The sequence below is a fragment of the Peromyscus maniculatus genome, chromosome 19, assembly GCF_049852395.1.
Source record: "Peromyscus maniculatus bairdii isolate BWxNUB_F1_BW_parent chromosome 19, HU_Pman_BW_mat_3.1, whole genome shotgun sequence".
Taxonomy (NCBI): domain Eukaryota; kingdom Metazoa; phylum Chordata; class Mammalia; order Rodentia; family Cricetidae; genus Peromyscus; species Peromyscus maniculatus.
In genome coordinates this window covers 54,672,524-54,696,264 of record NC_134870.1, presented here as the reverse complement: position 1 = coordinate 54,696,264, position 23,741 = coordinate 54,672,524, and the positions used below count along the sequence as shown (strand labels likewise).

Sequence of the window (23,741 nt, the reverse complement as noted above, 5' to 3'; positions counted from 1 at the left end):
CTGGTAAACCATAAACCCATAAGCCAATTAATATTTGAACATGGTTCTTGAAGTTCCAGATCCAGAAATAGTGGACTCCCTTTTGTTCAAACTATGGACAAAATACTTTTCTAACCACAACTGTTAAAAACTACTGAGTAATGAAAAGCAGGAGGCTCAAACCGGGAGAAAGATGATTGATTGGCCTTTGAAAGAAAAAAAAATGGTGGAGGAGAGCAGCATTTGCACCACCCTCTGGCAATGCAAAATTATGAAAATATCTCTCACATTCTAAGAGCCTGGAACGTTTGCTGGGCCTCACAGCCAGAGTTAATAATACACCTTAAAAACACTTAAAAACACACTCAAAACTTAAGAGTGCTATCCTACTGTGCACCCAGCCTGTCTGTTTAACTTGACTTTAAGAGAACAATCTAATAATTAATCCTATTTGCCTTGGATTTCTCATGTAGCCAACTTTCACAACCTAAGTTAATGCATAACTGCAATCTTAAGTTGTGAACTCTTCTATGCCCCTGATGCAGATGATGATGATGATGATGATGTGTGCGTGTGAGTGTGTGTGTGCGTGTGTGTGTGTGTGTGTGTGTGTGTGTGTGTGTGTGTGTGTGAGAGAGAGAGAGAGAGAGAGAGAGAGAGAGAGAGAGAGAGAGAGAGAGAGGCTGACTTGCTGAACACAGCAAAGATAGAAGTTGAAAGCAACTTCCTAAAATCTACCATAAAGGTTGACAGCAAACATTTATGGATATTGGCTGATAAATAATGATGCTCATTATCTAGGTCACTTGGGATCAGTTGGAGCCAGTGACTTGTAAAAAGTCTATTAAAGATTTCTGTAAAGTGTCCCAAATCTTTCCCATGTGATGCCTTCTCTGCTGCTCAATAAAGACAGGGCAAAGTCTATGGTTAGGGACAGACACACTCAGTCACTCAACAGACACAGACAGGGACAGGTTCATAGGACAGCTTTCAGGAAGACACAGATCCAGACTCACGCAACAGACAGACAGAGGACAGAAGACATAGAGAGCAGGAAGTAGAAAATTCAAAACTCCATCTTGGTTAAACAACTCCAAGGGAAAGTGCTTTTATTTCTTTTCTTAAAGCAGCATCAATGCATTATCAGTGACTCAGAGTTCTTCACTAATGTGTGTAATCCACATGCCATCTTCTTCTAAAATCACCACAGCCACGTACTTTGGGAATAACTAGAATTCGCGCAGGATGACATCTCTGTTTTGTTAGTATATTCTGTCATAGAGGGAGATTGTGGCTATCAGAGAAGCTAAAACTTGAGGAGAAATGTCCAGAGGAAAGGGCTCAGCAGTCTTACAGAAGCTACTCATCTGTATGTAGCATACTAAAGAACTCTACAGTGATTGCCAGTGTACCAAAGAACTCTACAGTGATTGCAAGGAACCCATAAGAAAGCAGAAATGTTGTTAAAGACTAAAGGAATTTTTAAAGTTGGGTTGTAGTTTGCATTAAAAAATGAGTATGAGACTTAGAGATCAGGGTTGGAAGGCTGTGACCTAGAGTGATGTGTTTTGTTGTCAAATTGTAAAGGGGGTGAAAGGAATTGTGAGAGTTAAAATCTGTGGCCAAATTTGATGAGACCCATGATGACCTTGAAGATGGGCTTCTGGGAAAGCCTATGAGAGATTATTTTGGTTAAGTTAATAGAGCTAGGAAAACCAACCCACTGTGATTGGTACCATTCTCTGCATTCCTTGGGCTAGGATCCTGGACTATATAAAAAGGAGAAAGTGAGCTGCACACATGTATTCATTGCTGTCTGTCTCTTACCTTTTTAAATCTTTCTTGTTATTTTTTCTTTTTTTTTTTTTTCTGGAGCTGAGGACCAAACCCAGGGCCTTGTGCTTGCTAGGTGAGCACTCTGTCACTGAGCTAAATCCCCAATCATGCTATCTGCCTCTTGACTACAGATGCAAAATTCTACTGTCTGCCTCAAGCTTCTGCCACTGTTACCCATGGTAACAGACGATAACCTCAAACTGTGAGCCAAAATGAGCTCTTCCATTCTGAAGTTGCTCTTGTCAGATCTTTTATTATAGCAACAGGAAAAATGACTGAGACAGACATCATGGCCAAAAGTCCAAGCAGAAGTTTTTTTATTTGTTTTGTTTTTGAGACAGGATCTTAACTATGTAGGTCTGACTGTCCAGCATGGCCTCAAACTCACAGAGATTTGAATGCCTCTCTGCCTTCCTAGTGCTGAGATTAAAGCATGTGCCACCATACCGGGCCAACTTCTTGTACTGTAGTGGAGATGGAATTTGGAGTTTGAACGGTTTTGCTTTTTCACTGAAATCCTGGAGAGTCTATTCCTGAAGAAAAATTAATTATGTCTGAACAGTGATGATGACTTAACTAAAAGAGACCTGATGACTTTTGGTCTCCAAGGAATTGAAGATTGAGCCTCTGCATGCACAAAGTGATCAACAAGCTGCCCAACTGCATTCAAGAACAAAAGTAAACAGTATTTAGAATTCAACAATATAATCAAGAATTGTGGGGTAGTATCATCCACAGTGCCAAACATGCCACATAAAATCCCTATGTGTGGGAAAACTGATAAAATGTAATAGTCACTAGAAAAACATATGCTAAAAAATAGGCTACAAAACTCTCTTGAAGTTGCAGTTAACAATGACTCAAATGCAAAATCATTTAAAAATGTAAATCTGACATGACTTTAAAGACAATAATAGTCATAGCATGTGAGTGGATATGGTTGGTGGTATTCCAGCAAAGAATGAGGTTCTGAGAAAAGCCAAGCAGAGAGAGTGAAAGAATCAAATGTAGAGAATTTAACAGCAAACTAAAGAGGGTGGAAGGCAAAGTCATCTTGGAAAATAATCAACAGAAATTATCCAGTTCAATAAGCAAAAAAAAATTGAGGGCATAAAGACTAATGAAAAATTATCGGGCAATGTCAAATATCTTAACAGAGGTGTAACTGAATTCTCCTCTTACTTGAGGAGAGCAAGAATCAGGGAGGAAAGACTGAGAAAGTAGTGACCTTGGGCTCCTCACACTGGCTTTCAAAGACCCATGTACTGTATAGAATTAGGAAGCACAGGGAATTCCAAACCAAATAAATGTAAAACCAAACCAAGAAAACAAACTAAATATCCACACATCTTTAGGCAGCATGGCCAACCTGTTAACTAACAAAAATAAGGGGAGAAATCTTTGAACATTCCATATAATGAGCATGAAACTACAGAGTATCTTTGAGAGGAAAAGATGGCTACCAACCAACTCAAAAATCTACAGGTAGGCCAGGAAGGATGAGGTATCTTGCCAGGTAAAGGTACTTGATGCCAAGACTGATGAGCTGAGTTTGATTGCCAGGACCCATGTGATGGAAGGAGAGAAATGATTCTGGCAGGTTGTCCTCTGACCCCCACACATGTGCCATGGAATGTACATGGTTCCCAACTCCAAATAAATAACTGTAATATTTTTAAAAGATTAATTTGGGGGCCTCTCCCCTTCCATCCAGACCCTGGACCAGATCCAGACAATTGACCGAAAGCAGGAGGTACCCCATGATGGACCCATGTGTGACCTCTTGTGGTCTGACCCTGAAGACACAACAGGCTGGGGAGTGAGCCCCCGTGGGGCAGGCTACCTGTTTGGCAGTGATGTGGTGGCCCAGTTCAATGCAGCCAATGACATTGACATGATCTGCCGTGCCCACCAGTTGGTGATGGAAGGTTACAAGTGGCACTTCAATGAGACCGTGCTTACTGTGTGGTCAGCACCTAATTACTGCTACCGCTGCGGGAATGTGGCAGCCATCTTGGAACTGGATAAGCATCTCCAGAAAGATTTTATCATCTTTGAGGCTGCACCCCAAGAAACACGTGGCATCCCCTCCAAGAAGCCAGTGGCCGACTATTTCCTGTGACTCCTTGGCCCCAGCCCCTCCGGCCCCTGGACCACTGTGACTGCCTCTTCCCAGTCGGAGGCTGGGTGTGGAGGGCTGCCTGGCTTGGCTTGCCCCAGGGTGCGGACTGCTCTGGAGAGGTTGGGGCCTCTGCTCCAGGCTTCCTCTCCTTTCTCCCACTTGATCCATGAAGTTTCCAGTCATTTTTTCTTTTTCTTTTTTCCTTTTTTTTTTTTTTGGTTTTGTTTTTAGATAAAACATTTTGAGAAAAAAAAAAGAAAAAAATTCTAATAAAAGAAGAAAAATAGAAAAAAAAAGATTATTTAAGAAATCTATATCCAGCCAACATTTCTAATAAGAACATAAAACAAAGACTTTTCAGGTAAGTGAAAAGTGAGAATTAATTACTAGCAAATGTTTGAGGTAACAAAGAGACTTCTTGAACCTGAGGGAAAATGACCCTTGATAGAAACCTAAAAACAGGAAGGAATAGAGAACGATGTGCACAAATGTAAGTAATCATTGTTTCTTTTCCTCTTCATTTCTTTAACAGAAAATTTGCAGCATATCAACAGATATAGTCTTTGATTTGAGATTTATAACAGATGCAGACAAATGATAAGATGGTGGCTACAAAAGTAAACGTCTGACAGAGAGGATAAACAGAGTTACACTAACTAGTACAAGAGTTCTTAATGTTGAATGGATTGGTACATTATTAAACCTAAGCAGACAATGATGCCCAACATAACTCTTCAAGTACCATGAAGACAGTAAAATATTGGATAAAAAAGACCCAAACTCTTTAATTATTTCTGAAGACTTCAAGGTAGAAGTAACTGAAGAAAAACACTGACAAAATGTTTAAAACAATGCGGTAATCCCTTTCTGAGCGATATTAGTACCAACATTAAGGATGCCTATGTTTAGTCTTAGGGTCAAAGGCAAAGATTATTATATTTGAAAGAAAAAAGAAAGTCTAATTGTATGAACTTTCTAGGAGGCTCACTCTAGATATACAAGCTTACAATAACAGAACAACATGCATCTTACAACTATAAATGTTAAGAACAGCATAGACCTAAGGCTCAGGGAAGATTGTGGAAGAGGAGGCAGAAAGATAGTAAGAGCCCAAGGATCGGGAAGTTTGCTGTGAGATTGTTTCCTATTAACATCAGAAGCTATGTCAGTGAGGTCTCATCAACATGACTGTCCAAATGAGATGAACAAGGATGACACCAATGGACATGCCAAACTGGAAGGGGGAGGCTTCACCCCTATACAAAGAACTGAGGAATGTTGGGAGTGTGGGAAAGGTGGTCCTCCAAAGGGAAGAGCACACCAATTGGTTGTCTAGTGCCAAATGCTCAGCCCTGAAAACATACATACATACAAGTAACAGTATGTAGACTGAACAGGTTATATTTGGGGATATAAATGTATATACATGAGCATATATGCATTAACAAAAGAGAAAAAAAAGAGCCATGAATTTGAAGGAGAGAAAGGAAGGGGGAATACTGGAGGATTTGGAGGGAGAAAAAGGAAGAGAGAAATGCTGTAAATATAAACATACACACCCAAACTATGATAAGTATATTAATGTTATACAAAGTAAACATTTTAAATGGATATAAATTGTATAAAATATATTTAAAATTAAATATTGCTACTAAGATAGAGTAATATTTTATGAGGATAAAGAGAAAAATACATAAAAAAAGCACACCAGTCTCAAATGCGTGCTTTCTAATAATTAAACTTTAAAAATTAAGCACAGCTGCACAGAATTGGAAGGAGAGCTGTACAAAGTCAATTCGGGGCATGTGATTATATTTTTTTACAATCCCTTTTCAGTAACTGAGAGAAAATTAAATATCTGTAAAACCCCAAACTAAATTTGCCCGACTGCTACTCACTAACACCGTACCAATTAACTTAATTAATTACTTTCAGTGTGAAAGAACATTCAGTAAGATAAAACACATGCTATGTCATAAAATAAAGGCCAATAAGTTATAAGATGAAAATCTTATAAACATATCCTCTGACAACAGCACAGTTAGATCATATGACTTAATATTTGTTAAATAAATAACATACTTTGAAATGACTCATAGGTTATGTACAAAAGCAGGAGAAAAATTATGACATATTTCATAGCAAATAAAAATGTAACCAATAAAAGTTTGCAGAGTGCAGTTACAGTCAACCTTACACAGACATATGGCTTTTAGAGAAAACGATGAACTATAAGGGCAGTCATTTAAATAGTACTCCAAGTGTAAGGACAAAATGGGGATCAGGAGTGGGAGCCCCTGAACAGCCACAGACCTTCACTGAAAGGCTTTTGGAGGACTTAATCCAGAAGAAGTTCAACTTAAACATAGAGATGCAGATACAATGAGTGATGACTAAAGACATTGACATTACTGTGGGCAAACCGAAATGTACCTTGTGTACGTATTTTTATTGGCTACCAGAAATAAACTTATATAAGAACATGAAAGAGAATATCAGCAGAAATTGCATTGGAGTAACGATTTTACAATAAAAACTAAGACAAAGGCATTTATTTTATTATTTTAAAAGACAGAAAATGATAGCAAATTTTAACACTGGGGAACAGATTTAGATAGATATGTTTGAAGAACCAAGAGCAAATGAAGAAATATGAAGAAAGCCTCCAGTATTTGCAAAGCAACATCAAGAAATTCAGCATTGAATTAGACAGCTTTTTGTTACTGTTACAAAAAATATATGAGGAAGCTGACCTAAAGGGAGAAAGGTTTATTTTGGCTTGCAGCATCATGGTCCATGGTTTCTTGGCCTTGTTTCTCCGGGGGTATAATGAGGCAGAGAATTATGGCAAAGAGGGCACAGAGGAGTAGAGCCACCCACTTTATGGTGGTGGGTGTGTAGGGACAAGGTACATCCACATGTGTAGACATCTAGTCATCTGCTTCCTCCAACTATGTAAACAACCTTGTAGTTTCCATGGCTTCTAATAATACTAGTACCTCAGTCAATGAATTAGCCCATTGGTATAAGCACAGTCCTCATGATCCAATTAATTCCTGCAAGCCCCACCGGTCAACATTGCATTAGAGAACAAACCTTGTACATGAATTTTGGGGTGACATTCCATGCCCCAAGCTGTGACAGCCATACACAAAAGTGGAAGTTCAAGAGAGAGAAACAACAGCTGCTGAAATCCCTAAAGTTAGTGAAACTCTGACTTGCAGAAGCAACAGCTCAGCAAATCCTGAAAGAAATGCAAAGCAAGCAAGCTAAGTATACTATGACAAAATCCCTCAAAGGAAAAAAACTTAAGAAAACCAGGCAAAAGTGTGGAAAGAGGGAAGAAAATGACCTATTACAAACAGACCAGCAATGAGGTTACTAGTTGATGCCAGTGCAATAGAAATAATGGCAGACAGAAGACAGTGAAATGTCATATTCAAAGGACTAAAGGGGGTGGGCTGGAGAAATGGCTCACTGGTTAAAAGTGCTTGCTGCTCTTGTGGAGGACCAGAGTTCAGTTACTGGTACCCATCCAGGCAGCTCACAACCTCCTGTAACTCTAGCTCCAATGTCCTCCTCTGGCCTCATCTGGTATCTGTACACATACACTTACATAGGGAGAGGGAAAGGGAGAGGGAGAGGGAGAGGGAGAGGGAGAGGGAGAGGGAGAGGGAGAGGGAGAGGGAGAGGGAGAGGGAGAGGGAGAGGGAGAGGGAGAGGGAGAGGGAGAGGGAGAGGGAGAGGGAGAGAATGAGAATGAGAATGAATAACTCCATGTCCATGGAAATTGTCTTTCAACATTGAAGTGTTAAATTAAGACATTCCCATATGAACAACAGATTTCATTGCTAACCAACTTTTATTTCAAGATGTGTGAAAGAAAGTCTTTCACAACCCAGAATATTACACACTATACAACCAAGGTTAAAGGAAGTCTTTTAGATTGAAGTAAAATGGTACAACAAAGACTCAGTGGTATAACAAAGAAACAGAACTATCACATATGGTGAATGTATGAATACAAATGTGTGAATAGGGGTGTTTGCATGTATCTCCAATTTTATCCATTTCAGTCGAAGTTTCAACTTTTATCCAAAGTAATTAAAAATTAACTTCAAGTAGATTTTGATAAATTAAAGATGCCTGTTGTAATCCCTAAAGCAATCTCTAAAAATAACTCGAATAAATGATATAAAAAGGTCATCAGCATGTACTTATGCTGACTTGACGTTTGACAAAAGCCCTTGATTGCCCATGAGTGATGGCTTTTCAATATTTAATATTAGGAAATTGTCTGAGATGACTGCCAGATAAATTCTTTTTGAGAAACTACTATTATCCTGCTATTGATCACCAAAAGTGTATCTATTACTAAATGACACAAACTATTTGTGACCTGGACCACTTTACATGCACTTGGAATATGTCAGAAAAATACTGTACTTGCAAGTTAACTGCCTAGACCATGTTTCAGGGAAGTCTACTGAAGGTACCCATTACAGACATGAGGAGACATGATCCCTAAACAAATCTTAAAGAGTTGGCTAACCCCACAGTGGGATTGGTATCCTCATATGGTTAATATTGAAAATCACCAGTAGGCAGTAAATCTAGCATGGTAGGAGGCCATCTGCACTGTGTTCTACAGTTGGCTGGGTGATGGCAGAGAAAGGGTCTGTCCACTCATGAACAGACTTCTGGATGGTATGCAACAAGATATGAGAGAAACTGGCTTGTGTATTCTTCTGCTTTGTGTTAGGGGTGGTTTATGTGCCCAATAGTCAGGACATGGTCACTCTTGGTTATGTTACCCATTCTGCATTGTGGTAAGTAGACTTATTTAGAGGCCAATATGGTATGAAATAGGAAACATGTTAATAATATTGGAAGTAGACTTACCAGGCACCATAACCATGCCAGAAGACAACCACAACCATAGTCAACATCCCTCCTGTCTCTCCATGGAGGGATTCCAAACTCAGTCCTAAACTAGTTTGCCACTGTGTTCCTTACCCTCACATACTGTGCTAGATCATCAAGGCCTGGTCTTGTAAGCCTGACATCCCAGCTTCTTGCAAAGCTGAGGCAGTAGAATTATAAGTTTAAGGGTTTCCTGGGTGACAAAGTGAGTTCAAGGCTAGGCTGGACAACCTAGTGAGACCCTCTATAAAAATTAAAAAAAAATAACAAGGAAGGGGCTAGGGATATATGTCAGTGATGGAGTGCTTGCCTAGAGTACATGACCCTGTAGGTTTGAAAGAAAGAAATTATGCTAGATAATGAGAATCTATCTTTTATATATTTTTTTATTAAATTTTTTTCTTTCCTCTTACATACCAACCCCTGTTCCCCCTACCGCCTCTTCTCCTGCTCCCCTTCACCTAATCCCACCCCACCCATCTCTCTTCCTCATCGAGGGTAAGGCCTCCCTTCGGTAGTCAACATAGGCTGTCATGCCATGTTGGGGATGGATCTAGCCCCTCCCCCTTCTGCATCAAGGCTGAGTAAGGCATTGCACCATAGGGAATGGGTTCTAAAAAGCCAGTTCGTGTACCCAGGATAAGTCCTGGTCCCATTACCAGGGGACCCACAAACACATCAAGCCAGGCAACTTCCATCCACATTCAAAGGGCCTAGTTTGGTCCCATGCAGGCTCCCCAGCTGTCAGTCCAGAGTCCATGAGTTCCCATTAGCTTGGGTCAGCTATTTCTGTGGGTTTTTTTTCTCATCATGATTCTTATCCCACTTGCTCTTTCAACTCTTTCTCCCTCTCTTCAACTGAACTCTAGGATCTTGGCCTGGTGCTTGGCTGTGGGTCTCTGCATCTGCTTCCATTAATTACTAGATGTCTATGATGACAATTAGGGTAGACATCAATCTGCGTGCAAGGGAAGGCTAGTTCAAGCACTCTCTCCACCATTGCTATGAGTCTTAGCTGGGGACAATCTTGTGAGTTCCTTGGGTTTTCCCTAGCTGCAGCACGGTATGTACTCACTTATGTTAGACACAAAGCAAAGGATAACCAGGCTATAATCCACAACCCCAGAGAAGCTAGGTAAAGAGGAGGACACTAAGAGGGACACACATGGATCGCCCTGGGAAGGGGAAAGGGTTAAGATCTCCTGGGTAAACTGAGAGGGGGGAATAGAGGGGAGGGAATGGGAGGGGAGAACATGGGGGAGAGACGAAGAGGGAGAGCAATGAAAGAGTTATCTTGGCAGAGTGTACCATTAAGGAGATGGGGAGAGACTCTATCTTTTTAACATTCATTTAATTAATTATGTCATAGAAATAGTCACTTTATTCTTCGTAGCCTCACTGGATATGAGTCTGTGCAGAAACCACCATCCATGCAAAGCAATGTTTCTCTTCACAACTGAGGCTGACAGAAGTAATAATCTATGGGCACAGGAGCATGCGTTTCGAAGTGAATTGAACGGGCATGCCATATCCATTTAACAAATTAACAGCAGCAGCTTTCCCCCTAAGGCCATGGCCTCCCCAGTCAAAGTTATTTTTCTCTTACAACAGCTTTCTTACAAAGGTCCTTTCCTGTGAAACAGGCCTTCAGTGCAACTGGAAAATAGTTAATAGTGCCTGTCATATCTGCACCACTATTGTACCAACAGGCACATCTTGCTCGGCATGCTGATAGGGTTAGTATGTTGTGTTTATAACCGGGATCACTGGTAGCAATTTCTCACCAGAAGTCCTAATAGAAACTTCCTGCACTATGAATGCTAGCCAACAGGAAGCATGCTTCTAATGCAGCTTCATCTTTATATCTTCATGGCCTATAACCAAAATGTATAGATTGTCAGCTCTAGGGTTTACCATCTAGATACGGGCTGCAACCAACAGCAAGGACAATTGCCCGTCGTGTTGGCCCCAGGGTCTCTCTGGCCTACATTTCATGGAAGGTAGCCAACTCTTGGCACTGGGGTTTTATTTCAGTAACCTTATGAATAAAATTGGTGTGGCAGTGGGCATGGGCTGATGAGAAGGAAGGACTCTTAGCAGAGGCAAAGAGGAGCATTTCTGGGAGGACATAGCAGGTCTGGATCTTGAATGTGGTTGTCGTTGCATTATAAAACTCATTTGCCCAAACTCATCAGTCAGACACTGAAGTGGCTGGGCTTTGGTGAAGCTGTTTAAAGAAGAGAAGTGAGTGAAGCTTCTGACAATGGACATATTAAATATTATTAAATATTAAAACTTGTGAGCTGCAAATACAGTGGCATTCCCACATTTTTGTGTATATTCAAATGATTTTTAAAAAAGGATAAGTGTGTGGATTATGGGTTCATTAGCACATTATTGGCTCATTATCATAGGGAGATTATCCCTCACAGAGGAGGGTCACAATCAACCAACAGCGTAGCTCTGAGCACTTAGCTCAGTGAGATAGCAGAATTGAGATCTTTTCTCTTCCTTATGCTTATGTTTTTAGAGACAGTAATAGTTGACCAATTCCTGTAGCAGCTCCATTTCTAAGGGGCGAACTCTGCATGTTGGATGAATTTATATTGGCGAGAGAGAGAGAGAGAGAGAGAGAGAGAGAGAGAGAGAGAGAGAGAGAGAGAGAGAGAGGAGAGAGAGAGAGGAGAGAGAGAGAGAGAGAGAGAGAGAGAGAGAGAGAGAGAGAGAGAGAGAGAGAGAGAGAGATTTTGATTGATTATCACTGCAACCCTTATCATGGCGATTTTGAGTTAGATAATCACTTAGATCCCTTCCTGCTTAAAAATTCTATATTCTAAATACAATCCCTTATTGACAAGGAAGCATCTTAAATGCACTTCATGGCGTCTTCATTAGGAACGAGCAGAATGCATGTCTGCACCCACACGCACCATTTCCATCAATGTGATTCGTCTCAAGGGAGTGTCATAAAAAGATGGGGAAACAAATTGGTCAGTTAATTAAATGTAGCACCTGTAGCACTCTGTCAACACGGCAAACCACAAGATGCTTGAAGAGGCAGGATGCGGCCTGCTCCTTGGGCAAACTCGGAGACTCACTGGGATTGTTACAAGCCGGATCCAGGGAAATCACTGAGTCCTCAAAACAGAAAGACAGAATGCACGGACTATCAGGAGGGCTGTCAGGCTCCCAAACTCACTGCCATTTGGAAAGTTCAATTTGAAATGTACAACGAAACTATGTTCAGCTTTTAACTGACTGATGAATGGTTTCAGCCCACACGTACTGGGCAGGCAGCCGAAATAAACATCTGTCACAAATCTCCAATTGCTCTCAGTGAAACACCCCATGGAAATTGATAATAGATTTACAAATGGCTCCCCCCCCCCCCCCCCCCCCGCTGCCGACTGCCTGACTCTCCACATTGCCTCACCTCTCAGCATGCTGAGATCTCTAGCTAATTCTTTTCCATCAGTGTGACCACACTTTCCTGTCAAATAATCATGACGTTTGCTTTTTTTCTTTCTAGAACTAAATGCATGTGGAGTGGTCTTTAAAAACTGCCTGGAAGTAGCTTAAGTTGAAGGTTCTTAACCTCTCTTTTTGGTGTGGTCCATTACCCAGGCAAATCCAGTTAGTTCTGAGAGGCCACAAGTGCTCTTTTTGTAAACTTCTAAACAAGTAAGAGAAATGGGGATGAAGATGCCCGGTGGTCTCTATCAAAATAATAATGGGAACCTGATGGCGTTTTTGCATTTTTAAAATCAGTGTAAGTTGAAAAAAAAAAAAAAGTCTTTGCGTCATGTCTAAGTGTTGAGTGTAACGAAAAGCAAATAAATATAGAAAAAAAAAATCCATTCCAGCCTTCCTTTCCCCCTTCCAATAACCTATAACTCCAGAACATCACTATAATTTAAATTCCAGAATGTCATTTGTATAACTGGAGCATGAGTTATGTACCACTTTGGTGTCCTGTTTGGAAACCTTTAGAAAGGGGGCCTCACTGGAGAAAATGGGTTTCTGGGCTGGATCTGATCGATTAAAGCCTGGTCCAGGTTCTAGCCCAGACTCTTCTGTTTTCTCATTGGCTACTGAGATGTGAACAAGCCCTTTTACAAGCCTATCACCGGGGAGAGGAGGGGTCCTTACCACAGTGATCAGGGCCTTCTCTGCCATGAAAATGCAAATTGAAAGAAATCCTTCCCCTAACTTCCGTCAGGTATTTTGTTCCAGCAACAAGAAAACGAATGGACCCACGTGGTATTTTCTTGTCTTAGTTTGTATTGACTTTAAGATATTGAACCATCATCTCTAATAAAGTATTTACAGACTTTTTAATTGTATAATTTATTTTTCTTTCTTTTGTTAAAAATACTATTTTACATTTATTCTTTGAGAATGTTACATATGTATAGAAAGCAATTTGAGTGTGTCCACCTCCCATTTCCTCAGTCCAACTTTCCCTAATTTCCCAAAACATACGTTCCTAACTTAGTGTCTTCTTGTAAGAAAATCCCACTAGGTTTCATTAGCGCTGCCCATATGTGCATGGGTGTGCAGCCATCCGTGGAGCATGGGCAAACTAACAGTAGATACAGCCCCAAGAAAGATGGCTCTTCCAACAGCCGTAATGACTATAGCTCCTCAGCAAGGGATAAGGTCTTAGGAATCTCTCTCCCATCCATGCTCTTGTTTTGTCTGGCTTTATCTTGTGCAGGTAACCACAACTGTGAGTTTATGGATGTGACAGCTGTGTCTAGTCCAGAAGACAGTATTTCACACCACTTCTCCCCATCCTGCAGCTCTTACATTCTTTCTATTCCCTCTTCCACAATAAACCCTGAGCCTTGCACAGAGGGGTTGACACAGATATCCCAACCCAGGGATGAGCACTCACAGTCACCTAGTCTCAGTACCAATTCTAAGTGTCTGCATTGACCCACTACAAGATGAAGCTTCTCTTACCATGTTTCAAGCAGCACAGATCTTTGGGTATAAAACAAATATTTAGAAGGCAGTTTGCTGACATGTCCATTTAGCAAAATAACAATAGAATGGTTTCCTCTCAGGCCCAAAGTTTCTCTAGCCATGAAATTATGGAAAATATGGAATGCTTTAGAATTTTTTGTGTAATTCTTACACCGGGACCATCTTAATCTTCTCTGCATCCTTCCAATTTTAGGAAGACATGTGCTGCTGAAGCCAGTGCTCCTCATTTTCCTCATTGTTGGCCTTCAAGAACCCTGCTTAGGAGCTGAGGAGAAGGCTCAGTGGGTAAAGCCTTTGTCATAGAGTGTGTGGATTCACAGAACTTGGGTAAATGCCAAGTGGGAATGACAGCCTGCCTGTAATCCTTGAGTGTGGGAACACAACCAGCTCAACGAAATAAGAAAGGCATTGCAAGCTATGAAAGAGGAACTCAGCGGTGATACAGAAAGAGTGAAGAAAAACTGATTGGAAGTGCTGGAAATGGAAAGTATTGTAAGTCAAACGAAAGGCCCTGTGGGAAGTCTCACCAAGAGCATAGATCAAGTAGAGTGTGGAAATCGATTAAGGAGAGAACAGAATACCTGAGCTTAAAGACAAGGCAGGAGAACTGAGACAATCAACAAGGACAAAGAAAATGTAAGAAGGTACCAGAAGGGATTCTAAGATGTACCTAGGATGCTGAGGAAACCAAATCTCTGTATCATAGAAGGAGAAGAACCTAGTTTTCATACAAATGAAGTAAAAATAAATAAACCTCAAAGAAAAAAATTAAGAAACAATCAAAATACATACATTAGAAGTGTGCTTAACCCGAGAAATCTTGACAGTCTGGTGGCCTAAACAAGGCTTGCATAGTGACAACAGCAGTTGCTGCCCCACCATCAGTGATGGAGAAAATCTCACAAGACTCTGCTCTTAGATGAAGAGCTGCAGGTAGTTGAGGACTCCTAAGAGAGGGAAAAAATCAGTCCTCTCCAAAGATGAGCCCTCTGATGGGTTATCTAATCCTAAGTAGTCACCCCCAAACACATGGACATATGAGTAGGACTGACTGAATTCAGAAGGTTGTAAGGTTGTATTCATACACACACACATATATGGATATATACACATACATGTAGCAATAATAAAAAGGACATGAATTTGAGAAGTAAGTCGGGGAAAGGAAGGAGGTGCGGAAATGATGTGAACACAGAACAAATGTATGTAATTCTAAAAAACAACTAAAATGAATGCAAACAAAGAAGTGTGCTTAAACAACTAAATTAAAAATAAGCTGGTTTTACCTATTGTTTTTAGCTACATTATTCTATTAGCAATAAAGACTCAGAAGTCAGATAATGGAGTGAAAACCTGATGGATCAAAGAAGCAGAGGAGGAGTGACCAGCTGACCTTCCCTTTTTTCCTGGACCCGCAGCAAGTGCCTCTCTCCACACATCCCAGACTGAAGAGCCTGAGGACTCTCCAAGTCCCTCCTGCTCCTTCCTGTGTGTCTTCTCTGTCCATATTCCTGCATTCTCTTTGGCTAATTCCAGTCGGCTAGTCACTGGCTCCACCCCCTGATTCAAGGTTAACTTTATTGACACAGTCTTGGGGTGTCACGGTGTGATCAAATATCCTGCAATAATTTATAGAATTTTCATTAAGGCATTCCCACTATGTGTCTGTAGAACAGATAATGGCCTTGAGCAAGGGTCATCTGCAGTATAGCAGAGGCGGTCCTGCCGAAGACATAGACACAGAGGGTGCGTTTTCTTTCGGAATTTCAGAACATCATAGTCCTTAAAGTGAAATCCCGCTGGCGGCCGGGCGGCGGTGGCACATGCCTTTAATCCCAGCACTCGGGAGGCAGAGCCAGGAAGATCTCTGTGAGTTCGAGGCCAGCCTGGTCTACAGAGCGAGATTCAGAACTAAAACTACACAGAGAAACTCTGTCTCAAAAAAAAAAAAAAAAAAAAAAAACCAAAAAAACAAAGCAAAACAAAGAAACCCCACTGGCTGGAAACTCTCACTTCTTTAGCTGAGGTGATATCACAGTGTCTGAAGAGCTGCAGTGACTACAGACAGTTATTCTGAGGGTGGGGGGGGGCTGTGTCTGCCGACGGCAGGAGCATGGCTGAAGGTCTGACAATGCATTTGTCAAGGACTGGCTGTGGAAAGAAGCAGACTGGGTCCAGACTGTCCACAGCTGCTTGATATTAGCAGGAAAGTTTTATCTTTAAATCTCTAGACAGTCATCAGAGAGCCATTATGGGCTTTAGATATATTAATTTATTTTAGAGCCATTTTGAGTGATGTTCCCAGTTTGGTTGGCTTAAGCTTTTTTGGTCCTTTCTCTGAAATTGCTTGAGTCAACTTAAAATGGCCATATGTGTTTTGGCAGAGAGCAGCCTTGTGGTTTATTTCTCTCTTGTACTTCTTGGGAAATAGTAAGGGGTGAATCTTTGACTGTTGGAGCTCACTTTTCTGGTGACTTCCAGGGACATGGAATTGCTCCTGGTTGGTCCTGGTTTAGGGATGCATTGTGTGTTCTTGTATGGAGACTGGTATGAAGAAGGGGATAATAGATGTGTTAGCTACTTCCAGAGACTTAACAACAAAGCCAGCAGAGCCCATGTTGGTTTGGAAGGTGATCCATCTACTGCCTCTCAGACCCAGGGCACTACTGATTTGAATGTTTGCCCTGACCATGACTTGTGTTTCATGAATGGTATGGGCTATTGTCCCAGAGGCTCCCCTTGCTCTTGTCTTGCCTCATTAAAGCCCAGGCCAGGTCTAATAATTGCTTCCACTTGTTTGCTGGCCCATGGATCCAGACAGCCAAGACACTACTTGTGGTGAACTTAAGGAATGTGGTCTTTGGTCACTGATGAGAAATGGTGTATAAGTACCCTGAGTGTTTTCATACAGAAACTGTAGCTTTAAGTTCATCATCAACTTCCACAATTCCCCAGGGCCCTGGCTGACAACTGAGTGGTTAATGAGCATGTACCTGATACCTTCATAGGCATACCCAGTATCTATTCTCCTAGCAGTGTTTTTTTTTTCTGCTTCCTCAATAAGTGATGTGTGTACCCATCCCTGTCCAAAGGCCACTCCCAAGGGAAAGCAAACTGTTCTGTCATAGACTTATGCTCAATGCTGTCAGTGGTCCAGTCTGCTGTGCTCATAGTGTGGCCATTACAAATTGCAACAAAACCTTCCTTGATTCAATTCAACCACTCATCTGTGCCCCCTCACTCCAAATGGGAGAGTCTTCCTCAGTCTTCAAGAGTGCCACAGATAGAAGGTTGAGATCCTATCCTTCTGTATGAATTAAAGTTGGGCTTCAGAGGAGGAATACACAGTAGAATCAGTTCTAAAGGGCCTGGGTCAATTTAACATGGCATCGTATGAAAATGAGCCCATCTCTATGTTTTTTTTTTTTTTAACATTTTTTTAAATTAGGAACCCAGGGTCACACTCAATTTCAGGTAAAAACTCACACTTAGCATGATGTCTTTTTGACTTTTAATGTTCTTCTCATTGGCTGAGCAAACAGAAATTTATTCAGTACTTGTTTTGATTAAGTCTGCAACAGACTCCACTGATCTTTGTATTCAAAGTAAGTATTTAGGGAAAAGATAAAACTCAATGTACTGGCTAGTTTTATATCAGATTGACACAAGCTAGAGTTGACAGAGAGGAGGGAGCCTCAATTGAGAAAATGCCTCCATAAGATCAGGCTATAGGCAAGCCTGTAAGGCATTTTCTTATTAGTGATTGGTAGAGGAGGACCCAGCCCATTATTGAGTGGTGCCATCTCTGGGTTGGTGGTCCTGGGTTCTATAAGAAAGCAGGCTGAGCACGCCATGAGGAGGAAGACAGTAAGCAGCACTCTTCTAGGACTTCTGCATCAGCTCCTGCCTTTAGGTTCTTATCTTGTTTGAGTTCCTGTCCTGACTTCCTTAAATGATGAACTGTGATGTAGAAACATAAGCCAAATAGACCCTTTTCTTCCCAAATTGCTTTGGTCGTGGTGTCTCTTCACAGCAATAAACAGTAACTAAGTCACTCAAACAAATTTTCTTTTATTTTTTAGAGATGGGGTCCCAAACCCAGAGCCTTGTAGTTGCTAGGCAAGCTCTCTATTGCCAAGCAAAATCCCAACTCCCTTTGAATGGCTTTTAAATTTTGTCAGCTACTTAAATCCATATGTTCTGGAGGAAGATATTTTCTCCTTTCAATGTATTTTTCAAATGTAACTTATGTTTCAGTTTGCAAATTATTTTTGTCCAGTGTTGTGTAAACAGCCCCTGCTAGATTATACTCTCCTTGAAGAAAAAGGCATGGGGCATCAGCTTTGTTTCTCTCATACTGTTTAAAACACACTCAATGTAAAAAAGCAGCCACACAAATGTTTCTTTTATGATGATCAGATAATGTGGCTCATAAAACTTAAATGGCTTATGATGAGACATCTTTGCCACTTTCATATCCACTCATAGCTTATGGAAATCATCTTGGGCTTATTTTTCATCACTTAGACATTCATTATTTAGAGAAACAAAATTGCCTGAGACAACTAGATATTGTCTTCCTTTAAGAGATTTCCCCACTAACTTACTGGGAGGAGCATCAGATGGGTTTCCACTCTGAATTCATCTATAGGCAGATGGTCAGTTGGCATCCTCCCAGGGTGAAGGTCTTCTAAGTATCAATAGCTAAGCAAGACCACTGAGAGAGATGTTTCTTTCCACACTAATACCAACACATCTCATTTTGCTTTTGCTGTCTCAGTGGTCATAAAAAGCATCTCCAAATCATGAGTCCATCTAGATAATTCTGCTAAATATCTAACGTTACCACCAGTGTAGAGTTTAACTCCTTAAGCCCCATGGAATTTGGTGACATTTAACAGCTAACTGGATGAGCTATTGTACACTATGGATGTCTTGAAGTGATTGTGATCTTTTTGTTCATCTGGATTCTTAAATATTTTGAATCTGGGAATCAGTCAGGGTAAGGGAGACTTGAGAAAAATGGTAAGAGTACGAATGGTGGATCATCTGTATTATACATATTTGTTGTATTTCTCCAGCATTAATACCTGAATTCATGGTGGCCAGGGCAATTCTCACACGAGCAAGAAAATTGCTGGATATGATATCTCCAGTTGATGTTTGTTGTTTGTGATTTCTCCTAACTTGGTCTCAAGGTCTGCCTGCAGAATATCTAGCCATAGAAGCTACTTTCTGCAAGAGCCTGATGAAGAATGGACCAGGCTCAGGCATGTATGTCATGTGAGAGACAGAGCAGGGGACATACAATAGAACAGCAATAGAAAGGTTGCTTTCCTTACAGTCTAGCAGAAAGAAGGGGAGCTTTAGGGCCAACAGAAAGTCCAGAGGTAGCAGGATGCAGAACCAGGAGTGAGAGAGGAGGGAGACTTTTGGGCTATGCTTTATTGGTACCCATGATTATTGTTCTTGACTTTCCCATAGAGATGAAGGATTGACCAGCCTAAGGAAAATGGGTGAGAAGTGGAGACCACTTTCACCTGATTCCAGAATTGACATTAGGCTTTGCCATGGTGGACGCTGTGAGGGTATGCTGGGTTTTATGTAACTGGGATGAGGAACATTCAGGGGGGGTGGGTGGGAGAAATTTTGATTAGTCTGGAAGTGATGGGGTATGGGCGACTAGCTTCTAAATGACTGCTATCAGATTGAAATGGATGCTGAGATAACATAAAAAGGAGGCAAGAATTCATTATGTTGTTAAATATCAACTAAAAAAGGTGTTATCTCAGATCAGCTCAAGTGATATAGAGAAATGGGACATAGGAAGAAAGGCCAGTGGAAGCTAAAACTTAGAAATATGCTCATGGTCCAAGCTTGCCAGATGCTGCCACACGTGTGATGTCATTTGATTGCCACAAGACTTCTGAAAGACAGGCACCTTCCTGACTCGACTCACGGGTTTGCTACAAGTGGAGATGAACCCGTTGCAGAATGCATAGCTTGTTAATGGCACCACCCCAGAGATGGCTGCCTCAAAAATCCTTGATTTCCAACAAGAGAAAAAGGTGTGTGTGTGGGGGGGGGCGGGGAGGGGGAGTGTGAGAGGTATGGAGGCAAAGCGGTAGAGAGAGAAGAGAGAAAAACAAGATGATGTACAAAGTAAAAGATAATGCTGATGCCTAAGGGCTCATGAGAACTGTGGTGTTGGGGTGGGGAGCAGGAGCAGGGACGTGGTAGATGTCACCAGTCACACAGAATGTGTGGTTCCTTGGACAACACTCTCACCTTCTCTTAAAAATCTCCTCAAATGGCCGGGCGGTGGTGGCGCACGCCTTTAATCCCAGCACTCGGGAGGCAGAGACAGGCGGATCTCTGTGAGTTCGAGGCCAGCCTGGACTACAGAGGGAGTTCCAGGAAAGGTACAAAACTGTGCAGAGAAACCTTGTCTCGAAAAACCAAAAAAAAAAAAAAAAAAAAAAAAATTTCAAAAATAAGAGAATGTTATTTCAAGTTAGGAAAATGGAATGGAAAAGCATTAGGTCTGTCTTGAGTTGGCCAAATAAAGCCCCCCCCCCAACCCCGGGGGAGGGCAGGGTAGTGGTGCTTCACTTGCTGTATTCAGCTTCCTGTGACTACAGCATGATCCATCACATCCTGGAGGGAATTATTTAAAAATGCCTCCTTTTGAGGAGCCAACCTCGTTAGACTTAGAGTCTCAGTGTCTGCCATGGGGCTGGGGGAGCTTGCCACTGCTGTGGATTTTAATGGGTGGTGGCCGGCAGGCAGCTACTGTGCTAGGGCCCGGCTGACCCATCTCTGTTGTCTCTGTGGCTGCCAGGGCAGTAGGCTCTCTGGAGGCTTGGGAGGCCTTGATGGTTAATGTGCAGTTTGTAAATGCACTTGCATTCACGATCATCGAATCAAGATGCATTATTAATGCTGGATGGAGAAGAATAGCGAGGGGCTTTTGTGGTTTATGCAGTAAACTGTGTTTTCACTTAAGAGTGGAGTATAGTAAATACAAATTGATGATACAGGCAATAATTATCATGAAACCACAGCACAGGCAGGCTGACAAAGGAGGCCTGGGGCTAATTTGCAGCCAATTCAATGGGAAATGTTTCCCTGTAAAAAGTTTTTTGCCTGGGTAAATGGGTATTCACAAACACTAGTCACAAAGAACTCTGCACTGCCATGGTCTAGGAAAACCAGTTAGTTTTTCAGATATAGTTTGTTCTTTTTACCTTATTTAATGGTTACTATTTTGGGACCACATGTGGTGTTTTTTGTTTTTTAGTAATATAATCAGATGACTATGCATCAGGACAAAATTATTCCAGTATTTTTAACAATAGGAAGAAGCTTGTTTTATCCAGCCAAAAGTGCACTTTTTGGTTACACTTTTCCTCCCCTAAAAGATCTGGATGGGGTGAAAACTGTATGGTTTCGGCAAATAAAACAATATCCATGTTCAGAAAGTGACAGAATTGGCAAACCTGAGTTCGCTGATCTTTGGTGAATGAACCACCAGGGAACACGTGGTGACTTCTCTGGCTGCTCCCTCCTTGCTATGTCCCCAGTTAAAGGAGATGCTACCCTGAGTCATAACCATTTAGAGGTAGCTCTTACCCAATGTTTACCTGGGCGTGGGGGAGGTGGGTGGGAGGGGCAGGGCTTAATAGCAAGCACCCAGGAGAGGAGCGGGTGGGGGAAATGTGCAGTCCATTCCTGGTGGTCAGCTGTCCTTAGTGCAAATGCACTCTGCCCCGCCAGTCACCTGCACGATATTACCCACTTACTGCAGAAGAACATCTCCCCGTGAAGCCCCTGGAAGAATGCTTAAGGTCAAGACATGGAGAGCTGTGTAGCAATTCTCAAACAGTTCTTAAAACACTGTAGCCATGTCTCTCTGGGTAGTATCTCCATCCATCTGTGCCCCTAAGAGGCACAGCACTATGGATGTGACATTTACAAATTATTTCCCCAGTACTTATATAACGCTCCATGATCTTTAGAGGGAAAAAAACACATACACACATTAAAAAACCCCACCTTCCTCACACTGCGATAATTATTAACTTATAAATAGGGGAAAGACAATGTGTTCTTAAAATGAAAGAGGTAGGTGGATGGAATATATTTTTTTTATTAAAAATCTCTTATTCATTTTATATACCAACCACAGATCCCCCTTTCATCCTTTCTCCTACTCCCCACAGGCTTCTTCCTTCCCTGACCCCCCCCCCTTCCAAAAGGGTAAGTCCTCCCATGGGGGGACAGCAAAGCCTGGTACATTCAGTTGAAGCAGGACCAAGTCCTTCTGCACTGTGTCAAGAGTGAGCAAGGTGTCCGACCATAGGCAATGTGATCCAGAAAGCCAGCTCATGCACCAGAGATAGATCCTGATCACACTGCCAGGTCAAACAGACCCAGCTACACAACTGTCTCTTGTATGCAGAGGTTCTAGTCCACTCCCATGCAGGTTCCACAGCTGTCAGTCTAAAGTTCTTGAGTTCCTATGAGTTCCGTTCAGTTGTCTCTGTAGATTTCCCCATCATGATCTTGACTCCCCTTGTTCATATAATCCCTTCTCCTTCTCTTCAATTGGGCTCTTGGAGCTCAGCCTGGTACTTGGTTGTGGATCTCTGCATCTGCTTCCATCAGTGACTTGATGAAGGTTCTATGACAGGGTATTTACCAATCTGATTACCAGGGTAGACCAGTTCAGGCACCCTCTCCACTACTGCTAGTAGTCTAAGGTAGGGTTGTCCTTGTGGATTCCTAGGAATTGCCCTAGCACCAGGTTTCTCCCTTACCCCATAGAGTCTCCCTCTATCAAGATATGTTTTATTGCTCTCCCACTCCATCCCTTCCCCAGCTCGACTATCCTATTTCCTCATGTTCTCATCCCCCATCCCCTCTCCTTGATTGCCTCCCTCCATCCCCAGTTTACTCATGGTGGTCTCCTCTGTTTCCCCTTCCTAAGGTGATCCATGTGTCCCTCTAAAGGTCCTTGTTTCCTAGCTTCTCTGGAGCTGTGGAAGTCTAATTATCCTTTGCTTTACATCTAGTATCCACTTATAAGTGAGTATATACCATGTTTGTCTTTCTGAAGTCTGGGTTACCTCACTCAGGATGATATTTTCTAGTTCCATCCATTTGCCTGCAAATTTCATGATATCATTGCTTTTACAGCTGAATAACACTTCACTGTGTATATATACCACACTTTCTTTACCCATTCTTTGGTTGAGGGGCATATAGGTTGTTTCCAGGTTTTGGCTATTATGAATAATGCTGCTATGAACATAGTTGAGCAAGTGTCCTTGTGGTTTGATTGAGCATTCCTTGGGTATATGCCCAAGAGTGGTATCCTTGGGTCTTGCAGTAGATTGATTCCCAATTTTCTGAGAAGTCGCCATACTGGTTTCCAAAGTAGCTGTACAAGTTTGCATTCCCACCAACAGTGGGGGAGTGTTCCCCTTGCTTCACATCCTCTCCAGCATAAGCTGTCATTAATGTTTTGGATCTTAGCCATTCTGACGGGTGTAAGATGATATCTCAGAGTCATTTTGATTTGCATATCTCTGATGACTAAGGATGTTGAGCAATTCCTTAAAAATCTTTAGGCCATTTGAGATTCTTCTGTCGAGAATTCTCTGGTTTGCTCTGTAGCCCATTTTAAAAATTGGATTGTTTGGTATTTTGATGTTTAATTTCTTGAATTCTTTATGTATTTTGGAGATCAGCCCTCTGTCAGATGTGAGGTTGGTAAAGATCTTTTCCCATTCTGTAGGCTGTTGTTTTGTCTTATTTACTGTGTCCTTTGTCTTACAGAAGCGTCTCAGTTTCAGGAGGTCCCATTTATTAATTGTTGCTCAGTGTCTGT

General features: G+C 41.6%; 1 non-coding gene and 1 pseudogene across 1 annotated transcript; one reads left to right on the top strand and one right to left on the bottom strand.

The window, feature by feature from the left end:
* The first annotated feature begins 3,510 nt into the window (after window positions 1-3,510).
* On the top strand, window positions 3,511-4,212 carry LOC102925498 (serine/threonine-protein phosphatase 4 catalytic subunit pseudogene; annotated as a pseudogene).
* A 9,747-nt stretch (window positions 4,213-13,959) lies between these two features.
* On the bottom strand, window positions 13,960-14,064 carry LOC121824210 (U6 spliceosomal RNA). Its single transcript, XR_006066025.1, has one exon. It is a non-coding gene; the product is annotated as a U6 spliceosomal RNA (small nuclear RNA).
* Window positions 14,065-23,741: the final 9,677 nt, after the last annotated feature.